This window comes from Bombus flavifrons, chromosome 10 (assembly GCF_040668555.2).
Source record: "Bombus flavifrons isolate JBK064 chromosome 10, iyBomFlav1_principal, whole genome shotgun sequence".
Classification (NCBI taxonomy): domain Eukaryota; kingdom Metazoa; phylum Arthropoda; class Insecta; order Hymenoptera; family Apidae; genus Bombus; species Bombus flavifrons.
In genome coordinates, this window is record NC_138451.1 from 13,398,012 (window position 1) to 13,419,251 (window position 21,240).

At 36.6% G+C, this 21,240-nt stretch overlaps 1 protein-coding gene across 3 annotated transcripts in view; it reads right to left on the minus strand.

Annotated features, from left to right (window-relative positions):
- The window catches only part of LOC138184230 (trafficking protein particle complex subunit 1), a 147,566-nt gene that overhangs the window by 71,995 nt on the left and 54,331 nt on the right, over positions 1 to 21,240 (minus strand). The window contains exon 1 of one of the 3 annotated variants that reach the window (XM_069121999.1): positions 11,624 to 11,655. The exons of the other annotated variants lie outside the window; for them this stretch is intronic. The gene's annotated coding sequence lies outside the window, so the exon portion shown is untranslated. Of the gene's footprint in view, positions 1 to 11,623; positions 11,656 to 21,240 lie in introns of those variants that run through there. 3 annotated transcript variants of the gene reach the window in all.

The window sequence follows — 21,240 nt, forward strand, 5'->3', positions numbered from 1 at the left end:
AGGAGAGCAGGCGTGCGGTTTCTGGCGGAAGCCAACGCCGCCACGAGCGCATAACGGCGCATTCTATGGAATCTGTAAATTCATAAGCGGCGGAACATCTTCCGGCCGTGCATCTTTCTCCTGGTCAGACGAGGGTAGCTAGAGCATTTCCTGAAGCGAATCCTTCGTTCCTTCTCGTTGAACGTCATCTCTCCCGATATCTTTGAACGGACGAGCGTGTCAGGGGCGGCTGGAAGTTCGCTTCACGACCGACCGAGACGACTGTTGAGAGGGCGGAGGAGGATGCGAAACGTCACGGGCGAAAGAGGCACGGAGAAAGGGAAAAAAGCCATCGTTCACCATCGATTTCTCGAGGCAGGTCCGGGTGAGTGACGGTGGCATGGAGTAAACTCCGTGCTATAATTGAGTTCGACGTGGCTTGAAGAATGGCCGTAGTACGATGCAACGGGCGCGTGCACGCGCGCACCTGCTCTCTCTCTCTCTCTGTCTCTTTCTCTCTCTCTCTCTCCACGTGAGACTGTATACAGACCTAATACAGGGTAGGGCGAAAATAGTAGCATAGCCGGAAAAAATAAGTCGAGACAAAGAAACGAGATTTTTTTCACACGAGACTTCGTTTTCGAGAAAATGGATATTGAAACTTTATCAGCTAGATCGAGTTTGGCTAATTCGGGCTAGGTAGGGCCACGTAATTAGAAAGAACTATAGGAGATTATTCTAGCCGTGAAAATATGTCAAAGGCCTGAAACAAAGGTTTTTCGCAAGATGCTTCGTTACCGAGGAAAGTAAATCTGATTTAATATCGCGCGCGAATATAAAACATAGACTCTTCCTCGGAGAGTGTATTTAATTATAGCATAGCACCGATAAGATTTTAAACAAACGATCAATATTTCATATATCTATCGATGCCACAAGAAGATAGTAAATATTTCGTACATTTCATCGATAGTCACGTATCGTTGATATAAATCGCGCAGTATTGTATTTAGTAAATCGATATTATACGAACTTCGTTTCTGCAAGGTGTGTACTCATTTTTGCCACTCACTGTATGTATGCAGTGGATGTTATTTCTGCAGGTAAGTGTGCACGAAGGGCGAGTTCTGGGAGACGAGCAGACGGTTGATGGCGCACACTCTTTTTATCCACGATTTTGCCACTCATCCCGTGACAGTTTAATTAATTACTTTTAATGAGCACAGACGCGCTTGATCTCGCACGCGAACACCAGCTGCTGCACCGACTACGTAATTCAACGTGCATGCGACAACGGAGGGCGCGCGTCTAATGTTTTCTTTAAGAGGTTGCCTCGGGTAACGAATTTCAGGTTATTCGTTGGAACCGCTTTCGTTATATTTCCACTTCTTTTTAATTAGTCGCGACTATTTCATTCGTTATTTTTCACCTAACGACATTACGTTTCTTCGTTATAATGATTGACCTGTTAAAGCGAAGAATCGGCGATTTATCGACGAGAAGGATAGAATTGAAATTCAAATGATGACGATGTCTGCGCATATGGTTCGACGAAAGAATTTATATGTCGAGTCGTGAATAGAAAACACGAGGATACCGTTCGAACGAGCAATATCGTGAAAGTTAATAACGATCACGCACCATTTACAAAAACGAGACTTTTTCGAAATGGTTGTTCCATTTCGTTACTCGCTGTTAAAGGTAATCACCCCAGAATGGTGGAAAGAGAGTGAATGTAATGGACCGAGGTTTTCTATTGAAGCTTCTACTGGTAATAGAATCGAAAACTTTGTATACGTTACTAGATATATATTTGAATATTTAATGAAGTAAAATCTAGGAGTTGAACGTACCAAATTCAAGCTGCTCTCTTTTATATACGTCGTAAATTCTATTTACGTTTAGGTGTAAGTGGAGACTTGTTATAAAAAAAACTGTCTAAAATAAAAATGTTTTATTTTTAAAAAAAGCGAAAACGATACCAACGCTACGATATTGGGGCAGTTGAAGCAACGTTTACCAAAATAGACCCTACAGTAAATATTAAAACATCAAAAGCTAAAAATCCAATATTTTGCAGTCGACCGAGTTGCGTCGGATTTTAAATAAATAATTCTGCATAACTATATGATTAACTAGGCTGTTAATTGCTAAAAAAATAAATTTTCATGATATAGGCTGGGTCAAGTATTTATTATCCAAAATGAAGATAATAAACAAAGACAAATAATTATTCCGCTGTATGAACAAATGAAATTATTTGAAGAAATAAATTATTTCAAACTGATCTGTTTGCAGAATACATATTTGGTTATTTCAAATAATCATACGAAATAACAAATTATGACTTCTCATGCATAATAACAAACATATTAATTGTCATAAATTATTTACTCTTAAAGCATCTCCATGTTAAAACGATTCGTCAAATAATTGCAGACTCACTAATCATGGAAAATTATTCGGATGATATAGCAAAGGAGGAGAAGCATTATTCCAAATAAATATATTTTGTATCGAACAATTTTATTTTAACGTGTCTATGCCTATATCTATTTGCTTGTTGTTAAAGTATTGTAAAACTTCAAGCTCTATCTAGGAATAAATTATTATCTTCCCGAGTACTGTATTTGCCTTTTTCTCAAGTTCGATATTAAACTCGTCGTGAATCCGAAACCTTTCATTTACCGATCCGATATCTTTCATTTACTGTATTTAGTCGCTTCGTTTAAAAGCGTGGGCAAGAAAAAGCAGCAACGAATTTCGTTTAAAATTAAGTAGAAACGACTAGAGTGAAAATCAACTTTTGGTACTACGTTTTCAAGATATGTGCTAGACAATCTCCAGTTGCGTAATAGGAGCTTTTCAGTATTTCTTTTCATATCTGGAAGACAAGATATTACGTATCCGTGGTACGTATCCTTCTCCCTTCGCACACTCTTCCATCCGACGGAACAGAATACGCGAGGGTTTTCATTGGCAAGTTTATGACACGTTTCCGAATAAAATAGAGCTACTACCGAGACAGGATGTTAATATATTATAGATAATAATAATTCATTACTTGTGATAAAAGGATTACGGCGATGAAAGGATAATAAGGGGTTCTTTGTTCTAAGTAACTAAAGAAACGCAATAAACCTGTTGCCTTTGACGACGAATGAATTAAATATGGTATACGATTATTCATAAACATATGCATATACATGTGTATGTAATAATACGTATATGCATTGTTAATCGATTTTTATTAACGACAGAATACCAATACAACGCCAGTGATACGATCTATGATCGAGCTGACATCATTTGTAACAGAATACAAAATATTCTTTGCCCGACTGTATATTAAATCCTTCCTATTGTTAAGTATTTTTCAGAAAGATTTCAAATATCGAGCTTCAACCACATAATGCTTATACCATCCAAATATTCGCCAATCTTCAATCTCAACATTTCAATATGAGGCGTATATACTAACCAAACCTAACCCGAGCCGACAAATATTGACAATATTATTGATCGTATGCAGGCCCCTTAAGATTAATTTGACTAACAACGTTCGCGTTAGGATTGTGTTCCACTGTGAACATAGGCTTCATAATCTTGCGAATGGAATAATCCACACGATTTAATTCGCGAATAAGAGAAGCCCGTACAAAACCGTGCAACAAGATAAATCCGTATGCTATGCTTACTTACATAATTAATTAAAAACCTCGACGGCTATCTGATAATTGCTTTCCACCACATTAAGGTATTTGTACCTTATATTTTCAAAAGTATATTAATTAATTTACACGAGTAAATGTATTATTATTTGATTTTAGATCGATTCGAAAACACGAATTCGCACAAGATATACAAATCCACAGTTGCACGATATCGATGTAACGTCGATTGTTTTTCGTTTTGTTCGGTCTTCGCTATACTTTGTTTCCTGACGTTTTGACCGCGACGAACCTGAGCCCACAATTTTTTGGCTTTTACGCGATTATTTACGGCACGGCCAGCGTGTATTCACTTGACCGACTGCAATCAGCAAAACAACCGGCCTCCGCTTTCGCCGAAAAGCGGAAAGCCCCGTCCAGCTTCCTGCAATTGTCCGCGTTGTCCGTTAATTTTGTATCTTTTAATTCCTCTTTCGCCACGCACGAATATATATCTTCGTACTCTTCAACCTCGATTTTCCGTACACCTCTGGTGACCCGTGTGTTTCCGTGGTTTCACTCACGATCAAGTTTCGCTATTTTTCAACGCTCGTGTCCGCATTCGATTTTTGCTCGACAACTTGTCACGCGCCTAGTTGCTACCCAGCTAGGGTTTCTTTTTTGCCATTTCCTGACGAGAATGCAGCAAAGAGAACGGATGTAGGCTTCGGAAGTCGTGCAAACGGCCGAAGCATGCGAATGAAATTTCTTTCACCGCTAAACAATAGTCGTTTGATGAGAAGAGCACTCCAAAGGTTGCTGTTGATGGCATGGTGTGAGAGCGGTGGTTGCATGCATATTATTGGATCGACGAAAGATGATGTGCAAAGTGATTTATTATTTGTAAGCGGCAGATCCCATGCTAATAGATTAGATAGAAATACCTCTGCGACTGTGCAGTCGCGTAATTTTAGTTTCAATCGAATCATATTTGAATCATATATGTTGAAATATTAAACTAATTCATATTTGAAGCGTTATAAAATTACATGCATCGATTAATAATGAAATGAGCGCATCGAAGTCGCGGAAGAAATTGAAGACAATATAACAAAAATTTTAGTTATCTTTGGTAACTAAAAGCATTAATTCTATTAGTTTAATAATTTTACCCTGAAGTAGCGAAGAATCGCAATAGTTATTTATGAAATATAAAATTATCTTTTCCATTGTCTAGAAGTTTCGTTTAATCTTTTAAGGTTTCAATTTATAATTAATTTCGCTGGCGAATTTCATTTCTGCAAATCAAATATTAAATTACGAATCGGATTGACAACGATACGCAACGCGCGCAATGGAAAAACGTAAAACCGAAAATATACTAACATGTTAATTTGACATCCTGTATTACTTTAAAGATATGTACATTGAACTTTTGTTTGATATCGAATTTCAGATTGGATCGTAATGCACGTTTGCAAATACACAAATACAAAATGTATAGAGTAACCCTATATTTTATTTATGAAATTTCAATGAAATTCACAGACGTTAATATAATTCGTTCCATTTGTAACTGCTGTCATTTCTCTAATGTCTCATATCCGATCTTCTTATGCAAATTTTAATAAAATTTAAATCAGAGAAGTATAAATATAACGAACTATTCCAGGTATGTGCATGGAAGGGGTTCTTGTAATGATTTAAAGATTCACTCACGAACACTTTTATTAGCAATTTCTTTTTTTTCTGATCCAATACCACGAGGCACGGTATCTCTCCTCTTCTTAAACTACGTAATTAAATCGTTATATTTTAATTATATCGATTGATCGATACACACGTATCACTGTGGTAGTACAAGCTAGACACTAGTACGTTTAACCTCGAATTACGATTAACAGCGTTAATCCTTAACAGCATAATACACACGTACTATATCATTTTTACCTTATTGAAGACATAAATTTACTATCACTAGATTGCGGATATTTATACAAATTCGCACTTCTTTTACCCACTAAGTATTATAACGAGTATTACACTTATTATTTTATGTACTTTCGTATATTATACGCAATCCGTGAATTGGAATACTTTTAAATTTCCCATAAATGCGTAAGAATCTAATTATCACATTTAACGATTGACCATTCCAGCTCCTTTTACGTTACAAAGTCCTGACGCTATTAATTCTACCTGAACGTAGCGTGGTTATTATAAGACAACAGAAAAGCATCTTCGTCGCGTTTGCCAATAATCCACGCTCATTTCCATGTAAAGTAAGCGTTCGGTAAACGCCCTTTTTTCCTCGCATGATGGATTGTGCTGATTTCCAACGTGCGTCGATCTAACGGTATGCAGGCTCGTTCGGTAATAAATCCCACGCACGTATCTGCTCTTCTGCCGGCCTGTATCCTCGGTTTGATTATTTCATAGTCGGAACGATTACCGAAGACAGCTGAGTAAATACTAACACGACCGGCTCGTTCGCCGACGTGACTGCATTTTGAGCCGGTGCTCTCTGCTTTAAGCGGTGATCATCGAGCGGTTCGTCCGAGCTTATACGTGCGTCGTAAACATAAAAGAGAGAGAGAGAGAGAGAGAGAGTACGTATTAGACCGATGTCCAAAGTGTGATATACAAAATGTGGAAAACTTCGTTTCCTGCATTTCGTCAAAGTTTCCTGTTTTGTAATTTTTTCGACAGTTTCAAACAGATCGTGCCAGAGCGCACAAATACTATGTAGTTTTCATTAAAATAAACGATATATACTTAATGATCACTTCTGTAAAGATCATTCGTTATTAAATTGTAACAAATCTTTCTAAATAAAACACTCCTTTATCGAGAAGTCGATTTTTCTTCGAACAGAATATTCGAGCAATTTGGCAAACTGAATAAAAATTCCAAAATGAATATAGCTTAGCTACGTGCCAAGGTATACCAAAACGGCAAGGAAATTTTCTTGTAATAAATTTCAGTGAAGTCGACGCGTTATTTTTCAGGCGAGAACTAATCGTGGCGAACCATAGGAATGATAGCAAGCGTTAGCGACCTCCGAGTTTGTATAGTCGAACCGGATAGTTACGTCAAGTTTCCACGCACGACTTCATAAAGTTTGCAAACCACTGGGCTACCGGATGGACCGTGGTTTTCGAGGGAAATACCTTGAAGAGAGAGTCTCGAGTTTCGTCTACAACCCAGCACCGATGCCCGACGTATTTATTCGTGGAATTCTGGAATTCGTTTGCGCTCCAGATACCGCCGCTGTCTTCCCGTATCTGTATGCCTACGTAAGAAACGAGCGTCCTGACGTCTGGATATAATTTTTATGTCCTATCCAAGGTACTACATCTTTCTGTCGATCCGCTGTCGCCGATCCTTTGTTCCCGTCCTTTCCTTTATTCTTAGAAACATGGCCGACCGTTTACCAGACGACGCATGCCAGTTTTCGTTCCTGCAGATGCCAGGTAGACGTGTCTGACTCTGCTCGTCCTTTTCCACTTTGAAATACCTCGATCCGTTTGCCATCACGTTCCCTCCAATCCACAAAATCCAGGCCGATGCTCGAGGAAAGACACAGCTCACTCGTCGAAACAAATACACCGAGAACGCAGCCGTTCAAGTTTAACGTAAATTTCGCGAAAAGATCGGGTCGACGTCGACTCGATATGATGTTTGCACTGGCTTTTTGTTATATCGCTCCCGGCTAGAATACTGCATGACAGTATGGAAAGCATGACACGATCTTTCGGATTAATACACTGTAATGCACTCGATCTTCGCCCTTCTCTCTTGCCTTCGCAGAATCTTCATCCTTCTGATTTCTGTTTCCACCATCCGTGGATACAGTCTCTGTTTCCAGTTTTACGTTCTCGAACGTTCATCCGACCGATTCAACTTTTCAATAAGCGAACATTCGATTATTTAAATTATATACGGCGTTACATTACTTAAACGGAACTTTTCGATTCGATTGATTGCGTTACTTGCATAATATTCTATCGTTGCAATTTTGTCGATATATATCGTATTTTACAGATGTCAACGAAATTCTGAAAAGTTTCGTATAATGTACAGAATATATTCATAAAAAAAATTCTGTGATAGGTGTTCGAATACTTTCACGAGCTACTGTATGCGTTCTATCGGGTACAGATCAATGCAGTGACAAGGCGCGTTCGCTGAAACATCGGCCGAGATAAGTTTTTCCTACGCTACGCGCTTTCTTCTAATATTAAACTTCTTCCATTCAATTCGTCCCGTGTGCTTCTCCTACTATAGGAATCTATTACAGTGCACGATGAGAAATATTCGAAAAGTCAGCGTATTCAAACATGACGTAAGCGTGTATCCGCGGTCTTGTTCCTCTTCGCATGTTCATACGTAATCGCTGACATCGTATGTCTCTTACTCGTTCATACTAGAAACAATGCATATCGATAATTATATCACTTTTTTAACAAAACGAATGAAAACCATCCGTGAAAAATACATTTTATTTTGTATTTATATATTTAGTTTGTATTTAACCTCGATTATACTAGTTGGTAAAGATTTACATAAATTTGTAACGTTTAAATTTAAATTAAAGCATTAAAGTTGTCATAAAGCAAATCTATAGTGTGATACAAATAAAAGTTTTACGATGTTCGAATATCAGTTTGAATATTAAATCTCTGTATCTAACGACGACGGACGAACGAAGGATACAAAGGTGAGACATTTAGAGAAAGAAGAATTTTTATCCGAACTTTGTTAAGAATTTCTCCACGATCGTAAAGGAAATTCGATGTCGGACTTTTCAAAAGAATTATCCGACTTCTGAAGAATTTTGTTAGAACTTTGAAATATTAAATTTCGAATCAAACTTTATCGTGTAATTAGTTTATTATTATTACTTATATATTTATATTTATTGACAAATGAGGCTACTTTTAAGTTTTCCTAAATCGCTACGAACATAAATATTCAAATATTAAAAAATGTCTTCTTATAAATATTTACAATCAAAACAGCCATCCGAATGATTAGAAATTAAATGAGAAATCTTTGTACAATAAACTCGTAGAATAAATTTTAACTTTTTCCTCAAATTTCGTCAATTTGCTACTTTATTTGCTCAGATCGTCGTATATTCTGCATATTATGGCAAAGAAGAAACGAAAAATCGAGGAACGAAAACATCAGCAATAAAACCGAACTTTATCCACGTAACTGTGCTTACATATACTCACAAACATCGAGCGTAACATTCACTCATTCTCAAGAATATCACTTAGCGTAGTAGACAATGAAAGAGACCGACCGTTTGTTGCAACATAGAGCGAAGCGATGTTTACCATGCTGGGACAGCAAATATTTACAGTGAAAAATGCGTTCGTGGATCCCCTCTGGTTGTGCGTGAACGGCGGGAAGGGTGCTTCATCGTTTACATTGCCGGAACGGCAGCTGAAGTGCTGCTACCGCAAATAACGACGCGAATTATCGTAACGAAGCACACCCTATGCCCGATCTTTTGCTCCTTAACAACTGCGGGTGCTTGTCTTTCCAGCCAGAGTAGTTGAAAAGTCACAGCAAGGGTAGAAGATGGTGGGAGGGGGCGGTGAGGAAATGTCGGAAGGGTGCATATATTTAAAAATAACCACGATATATTAACGTGGCACGGTATTTCGATTTTATCGTACATTGGTCGAGAACTTCGCTCATCGAATAGAACCTGAATGAGAGAATTCGAATTTGACGATTGGATTTATATGTCCGAACGGAAGCTCCAATTATGCGAATGAAAAGTAACAAGTAGCGGAGAAAATGGTTGAACTCGTATTACGCAAACTGTTTATCTTAAATCAGATAAGTGAAATTCCACTGTATCGTTGTTTATCGTCGTATCGTTCGCAAATCCACCGAGTATGCTTTTTTTCCTAGATGAAAATGTACATATTTACGATGTCGTGAATTATTAATTCTTGTTATTTGGTCCGCGTATTTTGAATATGTCATTGTTTTAGAATCTGATTAATAGAACGAATATAGGAATAGTTTCCGATCAGTGTAAAATGTGTGTAGTTGTGTTATATATTACGATGATATATGTACATTCCACGACAGAATATAGCACGCGATACGAATTTAACGTTTTCATAATTTCCACGAAGTAAAATTTATTCGCTTTTGACATATAAAGAATTTCATTACGTAGTACAATCTATTATATCGTAAAAAGCTGAAAGAGCCTATCAATTAAGCACACAACGAAATAACCGTAAATCGATGGGATAAAACGATGATAGCATATAATTCTGAGACTATGGCAGATATATTTACATGAGATCGTTACAAATATATATACAAAATTGTTTTTACGGTAAAATTTCCGTCGCATGCTTCCATCGGCATGCGATTTATATACAATTTTGTAATATATTTCCAACCATGTATAGCACATTATAGCATAAATAATATATTTCCAGACATTAATACGATATTATTGTATTTCAATAAACCAAAAAAAATGCATTCGTACGAACAATTTCTCCCGAATACGTATTATGCGTCAAATCTTTTCCTCCGTTCATTTATTTCGTTCTGTTGATTTCTCAATCGAATACAAAGAAATTTACACAGAGATAAACTTTATAGAATAGATACTTAAAAAATTAATCGGGGAAGTTATATCGCGTATTTCAACTTGTACATACCCTAAATTATGATTTTATTATATTTCAATCTGAAAGAACTATATTACACAGCACAATGTTGAAAAATATAATGTTACTATATTTCAAAAAATGTAAAACTGTATTATTTATAATAAAAAAGAATTTTGATGAATTCACTGAAAAAATAATAAAGATAATCGTGTTACGCGATCTACCCTGTATATTCCATGAAACTTTGATTCGATGAATATGCCGCGTAAAAAAAAGGAACAAAGAAAATGGGAGAAGCCAGATCTGAATTTCAGTGAAATGTATTTTACAAATTATGTTCTAGAAGTACACGTTCCATAAATTTGTGATTCAATGAGCTCGTATTTATTAAGCTTTACTCGAATAGCCGGAAATAAATGAATCGAATTAAAATACTGTGGTATAGTTACCGTAGGAAATTTAAAAATTCTAGTTTTACTAACAATAAGACACATTCGTCATAAACACGTACCATGAAAGATATCAAATCATTTACTTAGAATTTTATTTTAGTAATTGTGTTAAAAACATTCGTTGTTACAAATCATTACGATAAAATCCTTACTTTTATTTAAGTATAAAACTAAGCATTTATAGTTCGTACACGATCAATGACCACGCTTTTTGATTAGCGGACAATAGTAATTATATAAAATGATAATGATCAATTGGTCACTAAACGTAATTACATTAAGAATCTGCAACACATATAGGTATTTTTCTTAGATGAGAGATCCATACGCCAATCGCAAAATTAGAAAATAATATTCTCTTTAAAAATTCTCTCTTTCAGCGACGGAGCACGACTATTCTCGCAATAGCAACAAACTGAAGTGTATTAAAAAAGTTAATGTAAAAGGTCAAAAATGAAATTTTAAGCTAGTAGAATTGTAATATTTGTACCACTTTTATATCTTATATTAGTAATTTTTTGCCTGATTATAATTTTCCATCGTAAAATTTCATGTAACAAAAAACGTTTGAATTTAAGTCCAGTTTTATCAAGTTTTAAGAGCCAACGGTAATTAAAATAAAATCTAAATAACTGGAAACAAAATCGGCTTGTATAGAATAATAAAATAATTTAAGAAAACTGTATATTTTTAGAAAATAATCTATCAACATCGTATTTTCTTTTGTAAATATTTATAAGATGATGAAGTCAGGTTTAAATTTCGTTTAGATTCTTCTTCGATTTAATTTTGCTACTTAATTGCAAGAAACTATCGCAAATGTAGGAACGTTATACTATTAGTTTGTAGGTAACAGTATGACTAATAAAATATCGTTTGCACTCACGCGTAATCGAATATAAAACTCCGTTTCACGTATTCGTTACTCACTACTTCTACGACACAACGACACAACGATCTTCACACCACAACGACAAATTCAACTCTGACTCTCTCAATACATTGGTAACGTCCTTCCCTGATGTCACACTATCCAACACAAATATTGCCATTAGATGTCATTGTATCTAAATAAGTCGTTTCCAAAATTTTGTTTTAACGTGTTTAATTCGATCTATTTTATGTTGATTGCGTTTAAAATGTTAAATATCGTAAAACAAATGTTGTTGGATTTCACGGAAATGACGAAAGGAAAGAAGAATATTTGCGTACTGACGATTATTAGTACGGATCATAAAGCTTCAAGGATCGAGGCAAAACCTCTCTCTCTCTCTATATATATTAGCGGTACGATTTTAATAAGAGACGACGTGAAAAGTCCGCGGACTCGCTATCGACGAGCATATTTAAAATTCCCAATTTAATGAGCAGTTTTACATTCATTATGGGCTGCAACGTTATCGCGTCAACACGCCGACGTAATTAATGCAACGCGCAAAACGTTTATTACGCTGCTTAATTAGTTCTCTGTCCAATATGCTTTCATTTATCAGTGACACCGTGTCGCGAAGTAAATTATTAATCAACCGTGCAACGTCTGCGTCGGAGAATGAAAAACATCGGTCGCTTTTCTAAGTAATCGTGCTAATCTTCGCGGCAGCGTGGTCGGCCGTACTCTGAAAGTTTCTACAATCTTTCGCTCGTTAGCGACCTGTCGTGTTTAATTTACAAGATACACCATGAATCATGGACCAAGCTGCTACCTCAAACTTTAATATACAACGTGAATTATACAGGCCCGTGAAAACGATATATCTATTTCGATGCTTCTTATAGAAGGTTGTCCCGAATGAAGATTTCATCGCACAATTTTCAGCTAATATATCTAGAACTTCAACATCTTCTTCAGATTTTAAATTACAGTAGATCACGAGAGTGTTCGAATACACTTAGAGACCTTTTGTGCGTATATTACACAAAATATTTTGAAATCACTGCACTAGCACCGTAACGACGCACGACTATCGCGATAATATTGGCCAAATTTGAAACGAATCTTAAAATGTACATGGAAGTTGCAAGATATTTATTGGAAGTTTGTACACGAATTGTAGGTATACACTTCTCAAAAATCACCAAAGTATTTGTGTTTCATTGCGTCTATTAAATTTCGAAAATTTCGTGTAATGCGCATAATATATTCGTAAAAAGATTCCGTGGTAAGCGTTCGATCACTTTCGTGAGACACTGCTCAAAAACAATACCATCTACCCAGTTTTAGTGATATCATTTGCGTAGAACGCGCTTTTTTCGATGCATCGCTAGCTGTTATCAAACGATTCTCTTTGCAGAAAGACATTTACGTAAAAATACTTCGCGCCAAAAGCCGTCCACGGAGCTTGAATGGATAAAGGAGCTCGTACAGCAACACGATGAAATCTTTATGGGTCGTATTCCGTTGCGACTTTGCAATGGACAAACGAATGTCGCCATCATTAACCGAGGAACGACCATTAAAAATTTCGATTCGTCAATTTTCTACTTAACATCCTTTAACACGCCTTAGGCCGGTTTTACACTTTGCGAACGAGTACGAATGATCTCAGACAAACGTGAACGAGCAAATGTGAACGGTACTGCGAATACCGATCGTTGCAAACTCGCTGTATAGATAGCTCACAAAGGAACGTGGAAGTCCATTTAAAAAATTACTAACAGCTTCGAAATCTTTCGAAACTCGATATTCGATCGAATCTCTTCGACATCACTGTTTGCTCATGTTTACTTCATAAAATGTAATTAAAAAAAAAAAAAAAATTTCGAGGATCGTATTTTCTTCTCTTTTCTATTACGTTTCAATAATCGTGAATTTTTTAGAGTCTGATAAAATATCCATTCTTTTACTGCTTGAAGCTTTAGAGCACAAATAATAAAATTCCGTAATAAGACTAAAAAAGCAAAATAGTAGAACATTTCCTAGAATTGTAGGCGTTATACGCGAACATATCTAGTACATAGTTATTGCCTTGCATTTCGCATATGACTCGTGATAACTGAAAAAGCATTACCATCTAGGGGAAAGTTAGCACAAAAGCTGCAGAATTTATACGAGCAAATCCAATTTGTTATATCAATTATTAAGGTGAACTTTAAGAGAATATATATTGATTTACTCCTGAATTAATAAAAAGTAATTGTTTCTTCTTTTCCTGTTACGTTCAATGTCGAAGTATACCGGTATTTTCACGCTGACACGATACTATTTTTTCTCAAATGCGACACATTTCATTTGTTTTTCAATTTATATTACGCTATTTTTACTCTCCTTTGTCTCCCTTTCTCTTTTGTCCGCGTGTGCATTTGGATGTATGCGCAAAAACAAGTCGTCTGTCTTTCTTTCGCTATATGAAAATATCGTCATTCTCCTTTTTAAGATTTCCCAAATCTGCTGTGTCGCGTGTTGATATTTTATACATACATACATCGAAAGTCACGGAATGTATCTGCAATAGAAGTCATAGTTTCGAACGTGTATTAAACGATACGTGTGTAATTATATTCTGATTCAACGAAAAAAGAAATATGAATCGGGCTCTTCTTGTTCTGTAATTCTATCGTACATATATTACAGAAAGTAATAAAACCTGTAATAGTTCGATTTAATTTCGTATTTACGTCTGTCGCTCATTTATTCTTATGCCAATGTAATATCAAAAACCTACGTCACATAACAAATTTTTTGGTTGAATTAATAATTTTACATCGTACGGTACATGTATCGATTTCTGTCCGATAAATTTATGTTTTCATGGCTATTTGTACAATGGTAGCACATTCGATCGTTTTTACAATTCGAAATGCATTATTATTATCGTTGGTTGCACATTTATATCGATGAAATGCATACTTTTATTATTATATTATAGAGTTATTTTTTTAGCCTTCAAGACTACTTGGAAAGTGGCAAGACGGTCGAGACTTTTAAAACTTTCATTTCAAGACACAAGACAGACCAAGACTTTTAAGACTTTCAAGAGCTTCAAGCTTCGAATCATGTTCGAACTAATTCGAATCTTTTGCCCTGTTCCGTCCGAAGGAACATACACGCGAGGATTTTCGTGGATAATCTTTTGATGATCAGTTTCGCAGTCAAGCGAAAAATAAACGCGGTTATTTCCAAAGGGTAATTTAGATAATTGAAATGGGCCAATCGGTCGAGAATCACTGGGAACAATCACTGTTATCTAATTAAATTCGAAGATTCACGTTCGTCTCACTCTCTTTCTGCCAAAGCACCCTCCACGCCTCGGGTGTATGAAAGTGCAGTGAGCGACGTCCAGTCATTTTCTCGCGTTCGGTGAAAACCGATCAGCATACAGATTTGCGAGACTTTCCATTTGGTCTTTGCTGGACGCCCGATTGACAGCCTCGTATAAATTTTTGACGCGTCAACATCTGCAAAGGTTCGCGGAGTAAAGTATCGTTTATTCGGTCGAAACGATCGGTTCTCAGTCTCAGGCGAGCGATACGCAATGAAACGAAGTCAATTCTCAGCAGTCGGAGAGCGAGGCATCGTTTAACCATTCGTAACGATCGTAAATCTTGTCTCAGCAGTCAGAGACAGTTCGAAAACTTCTCATCGTTCGGAGAAGAACAACCGTTAGTGTCGTTGACAGTTCATCGCTCATTCGACCGCTACTCCATCCCTCGTGAATCAGTTAGCCAAGCTTAATTCGGCGGGCAACAAGTACAGCGCGGTGTCATCAACATCGGACACATACACGCGCGTACATGTCATATATACACATTTAAAGCGATTCGAAGTGTTTCGGATCCTACCACTACGAGCCGATATAACCCAAGCCAATATGTATATATAACGAAGAGAATCAAGCGTATGTATATATTCTAACGTATCGAACCGTAATCTCAAATTCAACGATAATAGATTAACTGGTACGAGCACTTGGATTAACCAGTTTTGGAACTACTCTCTGACAGGAAGACATTAACGATATACTATTGCCTGAACTCTTCGACCATTATACCAACAACGATCGCCCACCATGATAAAGCCGCGATCGTCGCGATAAAGTAAGTGGCGAAAAACTGCCATAAACCGCAATGAAAACAGTAATTTGCTATAGTGTAAATAACACGGAGCGTCGCCGGTACTCGGTGGCCGGTGCACGATAAATCTGTTTTGACGCTGTTACGAAGGCGACCGAGACGGATCAAAAGCGGTTGGACTCACGAATGGCTCGACGATACCTCCTATAAAATTCCTATCGATTTACAGACACTCGCGAGTAGTCTGGATGCGTATCGAACATCGATGCAGAGTGAACCACAGTTACGCGATTTCGTTACGACTCGGTGAAACTTTTATGGGGCTGCACGATGCTTCCGGTAGCGGTGACAGCAACTGCCTCCAAAAGTTGCCTGGGTATGGAATGTACATCGTGGTGGAGAAAAGCGCGCCACGAGAGCTCGGCTCACATGGGAGCTCGTTTATTATTTAAGCTTGTGTGCGTAAACGTATTTTCTTATTAGCGAAATCGTTGGGATTCAAGCACGAAGCTTGAGGCTTGAATTTATTAGAACGGTGGGAATGTATTTTGGCAATGGCCATTTCTATCGTGCAAATAATAATTTATTACGATTATGGAAATATTCCAGGCGTCGTCGGCTGTTACACGGAGTAGCGTCACCTAACAACTTTTAATGCCCAATCAATAATTATGCAAACTGTCTTCGTGTACTCTACTCGGTGTGCAAATTTTAATTTTTCAGTCAGATAAATTTTTCGCTTTTGTATGTCAAAAGCGATATGTTCGCGAATTTTAACCAATACTGTGTAACTATATGGCAGTGTTTATTTGTTGTAAAATTGTTGCAGATAAAAGCTTCGATAAAGCATTTAACAATAAAAGCGTAAAACATGGAAATAACAAAAATAACGGAATATAATTATTAGAAAGCTACGATACAGCTAAGATATTAGCAGTGTTGAAATTCTCGCTACCATAACTTTGTACAAGCCTCCGTTCTATCTCACAAAATTGCATCGCGTAAATACCTGATCACGGACCTCGCTACTGCTCTATCAAAAAGCCAAATTGGCAATGATTCACCGGTAATCGGCCGAAGCGATCGTGATATTCTGCATTTTCAAAGCCTATGTTGAATTGTTTATAATTTCAAACGATTGAAAGCAGTCGAGGAGGAAAGCGTTCATGGCTCGTTTACAGCCTCTTTCACTCTTCGTCCAATGAGAACCATCCAACAGTGCAATTTATCTTTTAGAGCAATCGCTATACTAAAATGCATAATGATTATAATCGAGCAGATCAGCTATATCGGAGTTGTTTTATGAATAGTCAATTGTGCGTTCGATGACGGGTGTGATGCTGTAAATTGCAACTGTAATGACCGGAGAAAAGCGAAAAAGAGTTTGTTTCAGCTACGATTTACTTTGTTTAAATCTTTGTACACAGTTATAAAAAAAAAAGAACGATTTGTAACGTTATAAATTCAAAATGTGTTTTTAATCGTAAATTCAAACGATGCCATCGTACACTTTGGCATGGAAGACGCATACCGTGTCAGAGACATTTATCATCAACGAATTAATATTCTTATCAAGTGCAGTCAACGTTGTTGCTTATTGTGAAACGTTAAAACTTCTACGAACAGTCATAAAACACAAACTCCCTGGGAAACTCAGTAAAAAAGTGGTCCTTCTTCGCGACAATGCTCGACCGTATTCTATGGTATGACACGGAAGTTGTTACATAAACTTCAGTGGAAAGAATAGGAACATCCACCGTGTACGTAGCTTGGCCATCCCGCCATATGATTTCTATGTGTTTGGTCGAATGAAGAAAGATGTTGCTAGAAAACATTGTAACCCGCACGAACGAAGAAAGCAAACTGAAAATAGTTTACGTAGATACATTGAGAAGATTTAACTAGCTGATAGTTTACGTGAGTAATAAAAGAAGACATTTTCCATATGTTCGTATTTCGTTCTAAAATTACAAAACTAGGCGGTATTATACATTTTTTCATGCAAGCACTTTCGCAAGTAGCAACGAGCTTAAAATTTCAAACGAGCCCTCGTTTAAATTGCCCCGCTTGGTCTTCGACATCGACCATCGAGTATTCTACTCGAATGTAAAAATTACGTTTTCATTAGAGCAGTATCGCATTACACGGTCAAATAAATCGCATTCTGTTTCCACACGCTACGATCGGATACGCGTGAAACATCGCTTTAAAGATGTAAATGCACTCAACTTCAAGAGCTTCGTAATTTAATTATTATTGGTCATACAGATACGCGCATACGTACCAGTCAGCACTGCCTCGTCGTATGTGAATATCACTTTCGAATATTAATTGTATTTTCGATAAAGTGAAAAGCTAAGCTTTCAGAAACGGTAGAATGTAAATTGAAGTAGAAATTATTCGAAGATCATAGCAGGGCTAAGCTTCCGGGGACAACGTGCTTTGGATTTCCACAGGCACGATCCATTAAAAGCGACGAGGAGCGATATTCTTACATTTTCTTTCGTAAGAGCAATATATGCATAGAAATACTGCGAACAAATTATTCTTACGTATTAACTATGTACAAAATTTCTCAGGTAATCGTTCTTCCTTTTGATACCAACGCTTCCCATTTCTGAAAGAACATCTACGCTTTTGATGCGTGAAATTTAATATAATGGCTTGACCTGGTTACTGTGGTGTGCGCATGTGCGTATATGTATGTGTTCTCTCGGCTACATTTAATATTCACTGAAAAAATATGGGAGCCTCGGAACCGTAGATTGTCATCCACAATGGGGATAATTGCACGATAGTATGAACATTAACGACAATCTGCTTTGTGAATCGACCGTTGTTAGAGCAGCCTTGTGACATTTATTCTAGTATGTAAGTTAGTATGTAAGTAAATTGATTTATAATATTCGTATGGAAAATGTATTACATTAGAATGAAATAAATATGTCACTACGATAAAAGACGCAACAAAAAAGTAAAAAAATATGATTCAATTATACTGTTTAACTAGATTTTATTTATTGTTGCTTTCTGACAATAGACGCATTCATTCCCTATAATTGAACGCATCGATGAGAATTCCGGGAACTCACTATTGCCACCATTTTCCGAATGAAATAGGTTCTGTACTATTTTTCTATAAAATAGAGAATAAAACAAACAAACGAAAAATACCTGGCGGCCTGTAATTAAATTCCAGGAGAAACGTGAAACGAGATCAGAAGGCAAATTAGAACAGAGAACACGAAAAGCTTCGAACATAAAGGGTTAAATTCAAATTGATATTTTTGAGAAGGCTACATTCGATCCGTGTTAGACATCGTGTAAAATAAGAATTGGATTTTTCTTTTAAACCATGTTAAATTAAATTCGTGTAAGAACGGAATTGTATGTATATTTTTGTATTATATTGTATTTTGTTCTTATCGATGTTAACATATAAAATAATATTGTATTTCGATAACATTATTAAACAATATTTTACGTGTAATTATAAATTCTTAGTATAATAAATGCTTTTATAATACAAAATCCCATAACTCTGTAATTAAACAATTTAACTTTGAAAATGCAAGAACACACATATTCATTACGGAGTACTGCATTTGCTTATAATTGGAAATGGCATTAAATGCAATATGAAATGCCACGAATCTCATTGTCAGATATGATTTGTATCGTTCATGTTATAATACATAAATATAAATGTTGACACGGGATCAGTTTTCATTGGAAGTGTGAAACACAGTGTTGCAAAGATATCAGAAAACTAATAGTAACGTAACGTTATCACGTACGAACATATTTTCTCAAACGAACAACGATATATCTGAATATTGCATATATATTATTACATGCTGTTTATTTCGAAAAAAAATCATTTTTCACGAGGTTTTCCAAAAATAGAGGAGGGTTTGTACCTTTTGTTTAATTATTTCTAACCTTATACATGTATGTAACTCAAATTTTCATCGTTGCAAAATTTCTATATAAATTAAAGAGGTGCGCTACTTTGAATATTTTTTTATTATGAATTATAGATTATTCATATTTTTGCAGACTATTTGCCCTGTACGACAAACGTCAAATTTAGTTAATAAACAAACAATTGAAAATATCGAACGAGATGTACGGTATAGCAATTAATTGTAATTACGAAGCGGTTATTAAACGTTTTCAAATAACGAACACGTTAAATTCAACCTTTACTGTAATGAAGCTAACGATAAGTCAAATATTGCATTTCGCGATTATGTCACGCGCTACTTTTTAACTTCCACGATTTCGCGATTTTTTTAACGGAACGTTGCTCTGGCATCTATGGTTTTGCCTCGCTGACTTTAAATTCTATTTACATTTCTTTCCACAACTTTTATAAGGCATGTTATGCGTTTCTTTATATGTATACAACTTTCATACGTAAGATTTTCGTCTGTTATTTGAATATAATCATAATATTCGAGCCAGACAAGCCTGCTATAATAGTCTGTATAATGTGTACATCCACGTGGGTCTGCAATATATAGAGTACACAAAATATACATATATACACACGCACACACATATTCTTGCACGTATACTTGCATTTTGTATCATTCTTCGCCGAATCGAATAAACGTATAAATCACAGAAAGACTGTTTTGGTTAATAAAAATGCACGCGCGAAATTTTAAACGCGATTACAAGCATCGATATTTCCGAAGGTGTCACATTTACAGTAGAACACGGAATTTTCACGTTTCACGCGCACTTCGCGTCATCGTGGCTCAGCGGCAATACGCTCATTTGTCCTTCGTGATTAACTCGTCGCGACAATCGGCTGGTACACGATTTTCGCGAAATTCTGTGACAACCGCAACCACAAATGGCACCTTCCGTTGGAGAACACGCACGTGTATTGCGTATTTTCAATCGGTTCTCTTTTAATTCGTTAATTTCGCTTGGTCAGAAACGGTCTCGTCGGATCGATCGGTAAAAATTTAAAATATTATGAAACGAAGTTTCGTTCTCTTCCGTTTCCTGCATTAATGACAAGAATACCAAAACTTTCCAACTCTCCGCGAAATCGTTATACTTTCTTCTCGCGATTGAATAATCGCCGACCACGGCCTTGCGTTTAAACGATAACAATGGAACCGGAAATCAAATTATCCAGGTACACGAGGCCGTTCTTTGGTGCTTTAGAAAAAAAATCTCCTCTTTATGAATGCTGCATGCATAATTGCCGCAGAAATATTCTGGCGCGCGCGTTTCACCTCACCTTTCCTCTTCCCCGTCTCTCTCCCACCGCTCGCCATTCGCTTTTTGTCCTTCTCCATGCAACGTAAGAGGGATCAGCGAGAGACACGGAAGTAAACGTATATCGACCGGAAGTTTATTCTCATAATGTCTGGAATAATGGGCGCAGGAAGTCGAGACAGTCCAGAACAGGAAACACTTGTCTCTTTCTCAGAAAATTGCCGCTTTAATCGTGCGTGCGTAATTGCTACTAAA